General features: G+C 57.1%; 1 non-coding gene across 1 annotated transcript; it reads right to left on the reverse strand.

The window, feature by feature from the left end:
- Nucleotides 1-1,077: 1,077 nt before the first annotated feature.
- On the reverse strand, nucleotides 1,078-2,892 carry LOC142794321 (small subunit ribosomal RNA). The gene has a single exon (XR_012892249.1). It is a non-coding gene; the product is annotated as a small subunit ribosomal RNA (ribosomal RNA).
- Between the last annotated feature and the right edge of the window lie 919 nt (nucleotides 2,893-3,811).

The raw sequence follows: 3,811 nt of genomic DNA on the forward strand, positions 1-3,811 counted from the left end.
CCACCGAAGTCGGTGCCAAGGACCACTTTCGGCGCCGGAGCCGCGTACGAGCCTACTCGAGGCGGAAGAACGAAGCCAGCAAGGGCCTGGCCGCAAGTGCGTTCAATTGTCGGGACGTCCAAGTCCCTCGTTCTTCCGTGCTTCCTCTTTCGGCAAGTCGTTGCGGCACCTTCCCAAAGCGCGCAGACCCGCTAATCGCGACGAGCGCGACGTGGCCGTGCCGCCTTTCCCTCGGCAGCAAGCAAAACGCCTGGCAACGTCGACGCTCCCCTAACCGCGATCTCGCACCGTGTTTCGTGTGGCGAATTCAAAAGCCGGCCGGCGCTGCTGCAACCATTACGGTCGGTACGCATACGCCGCGGAGGGCGGGACGGTCATCGGAGCGTGCGGTTCCTCCATCGAGTACTGCGCACCTCGGCCGTCGCATCGCCGTGCCATGACCGGCCGCGCGTCAACGCGAACCGGTGCCAGCGAGATCCCTCGCCTGCAAGAACCGACCGGCAGCCTCCGTCACCCGAGGACGCGGAGGCGCTTGCCGCGGACGGCGGGACGGTATGCACTGGTGCACAGCGGACCCGTCACATCGCCAGTTCCTTGACCGACCGCCGACGCTTGTGCCGTTCCTCTCGTACTTGGCAGTCGCCGCGCGATTGTCGGGTCTCGTTCTTGCACGCTCGAACGGTCGGGAGGGCACTCGGCTGGCGTTTCGGGAACGCGCAGCCTCGCCTTCTACCGACGTAACCACGACTCGCCGTTCGCGCTCCGCCGCTCCTGTTTACAGTACTAGGCGGTCCCGCAGCGGTCGGGTCGCGCATTTCGAGCGCTTCGAGCCACGGTGCAGTGGCGGGTCGAAAGCCGACCTATGAGTGCGTTGCGCCGTTTGTACCCGCGTCCGCCACCTGGCCGACCGTCCAAGGTCGCGGTGTTGGCGTCCGCTGGGCGCAACAATTTGTCACGGGGTGCCGCTCCACATTCAGGCAGCCCCGTGGGGAAAAGCCGACCCCGCGTCCAAACGGGGTCAGCGGCAGAAAGTGTCGGGCGCAGACGCAGCTGAGGCGCTCACCCTTCACAATCCGTTAATGATCCTTCCGCAGGTTCACCTACGGAAACCTTGTTACGACTTTTACTTCCTCTAAATGATCAAGTTTGGTCATCTTTCCAACAGACCGGCGCAACCGAAAGGCCGCGCCGGACATCGGTCCGAAGACCTCACTAAATCATTCAATCGGTAGTAGCGACGGGCGGTGTGTACAAAGGGCAGGGACGTAATCAACGCGAGCTTATGACTCGCGCTTACTGGGAATTCCTCGTTCAAGGGGAACAATTGCAAGCCCCTATCCCAATCACGAAAGAAGTTCCACGGGTTACCCAGTCTTTTCAGACAGGGATAAAGACACGCTGCTTCCTTCAGTGTAGCGCGCGTGCGGCCCCGGACATCTAAGGGCATCACAGACCTGTTATTGCTCTGTTTCGTGCGGCTAGGAGCCGCTTGTCCCTCTAAGAAGGTTGTAAGGTGCTGGGAACCCCGCACCTATTTAATAGGCTAGAGTCTCGTTCGTTATCGGAATTAACCAGACAAATCGCTCCACCAACTAAGAACGGCCATGCACCACCATCCACCGAATCAAGAAAGAGCTCTCAATCTGTCAATCCTCCCAGTGTCCGGGCCGGGTAAGTTTTCCCGTGTTGAGTCAAATTAAGCCGCAGGCTCCACTCCTGGTGGTGCCCTTCCGTCAATTCCTTTAAGTTTCAGCTTTGCAACCATACTTCCCCCGGAACCCAAATACTTTGGTTTCCCGGAAGCTGCCCGCCGAGTCATTTGAGTAACTCAGGCGGATCGCTGGTTGGCATCGTTTATGGTCAGAACTAGGGCGGTATCTGATCGCCTTCGAACCTCTGACTTTCGTTCTTGATCAATGAAAACATTCTTGGCAAATGCTTTCGCAGTAGTTCGTCTTGCGACGGTCCAAGAATTTCACCTCTAGCGCCGCAATACGAATGCCCCCGTCCGTCCCTCTTAATCATTACCTCGTATTCCAAAAACCAACAGAACAGAAACGAGGTCTTGTTCTATTATTCCATGCAAGTTTATTCAGGCGACTCGCCTGCGTTGAGCACTCTAATTTTTTCAAAGTAAAAGCACCGGCCATCTCGAGGCACACAATGAAGTGCACCAAGAAAGAACCGGCATGATGTTCAGTCCGAGCCGTCGCATCGGGTAGATGCACTACTCGTCTGGAACTGAGATCCAACTACGAGCTTTTTAACCGCAGCAGCTTTAGTATACGCTATTGGAGCTGGAATTACCGCGGCTGCTGGCACCAGACTTGCCCTCCAATTGATCCTCGTTAAAGGATTTAGAGTGTACTCATTTCAATTACGGGGCCTCAAAAGAGTCCCGTATTGTTATTTTTCGTCACTACCTCCCCGTGCCGGGAGTGGGTAATTTGCGCGCCTGCTGCCTTCCTTGGATGTGGTAGCCGTTTCTCAGGCTCCCTCTCCGGAATCGAACCCTGATTCTCCGTTACCCGTAACAACCATGGTAAGCAAGTAACCTACCATCGAAAGTTGATAAGGCAGACACTTGAAAGAAACGTCGCCGGCTCGTGGCCATGCGATCAGCACAAAGTTATCCAGAGTCACCACACAATACGGGCCGAAACCCGATCGATCTTGGTCTAATAAAAGCACCCGTTACCCAAAGGGCTCCAGGCTCACTGCATGTATTAGCTCTAGAATTGCCACAGTTATCCAAGTAGGAAGAAACGATCTAAGGAACCATAACTGATTTAATGAGCCATTCGCGGTTTCGCCTTATTTCGGCATGTACTTAGACATGCATGGCTTAATCTTTGAGACAAGCATATGATTACTGGCAGGATCAACCAGGTAATCGTTCGACTGCGCGTCCGTCCTCGCCTTCGGCGGGCCGGACGCAGTCTGTGTGCGGCGGAGGCCACCTTCAGGCGCCCCAACACGCTTATTTTGCACTCCGAGATGACGGCGTTCGAGCTCGCTACGGCACAACCTTCCCGAAAGACGAGTGGGAGCCGTGCGGCAAGAAGCACGTTCATGCTCGCTCTTTTTCGTTGCATCGACTCGGTCGCGCCGTGCGGGTTGCCCAAGCCCGCTGCACTGTCGGTGGACCGGCCGGAACTAGCAACGGAGCCGAGACTGCAAAGCCGCCAGACGACGGGTCACGCCCGCGTCTTCGGCGCTTTCGCATCTGAATCGCCCGAGGACGACACGGAACACACCTCGATATCGTGGTAAAACGGCACCGTCCGACAACCAGCCCCTAACGCATCAAGCGGATGAGGCTGCAGACGACTGCCGTGGATTCCCCTGGAGCAGACCCGAGGACACGCTTGACGAGGCCGAAGCCCGCCGCATATCAGACACCCGGTCGCTTTCGCGTACGCCGCTCACGAGAACCCCCACATAATAGCAGCGATAAGTACCCAGACCTCCTTGGGCACTAATACGAGCGTACTCGAGAAAATTTCACCGCGGGTGTGCCCCGAAACGTGTGGCACGTTGAGCGTGCCACAAGTCTACGTCGCTCTCAAACCCGCCGAGGTCGTAGAATTTGCGACCCTACTCACGAAATTCCCACCGAGGATACGGCCGCAAACGTACCGCACCTTGGGTAGGCCACGAGTTTGTGCAACACTACGCTGACGGCACAGCACCGAGGTCGTGCGCGCACGCACGGGAAAATTCCGCCGCGGTTTCTGCCGAAAACGTGAGGCACCACGACTCTCCGCAAGTTCGCGTCGACTGCGAAAGACCGAAGTCGTGAACGACGTGT

The sequence above is a fragment of the Rhipicephalus microplus genome, unplaced genomic scaffold (genome assembly GCF_043290135.1).
Source record: "Rhipicephalus microplus isolate Deutch F79 unplaced genomic scaffold, USDA_Rmic scaffold_398, whole genome shotgun sequence".
NCBI lineage: Eukaryota > Metazoa > Arthropoda > Arachnida > Ixodida > Ixodidae > Rhipicephalus > Rhipicephalus microplus.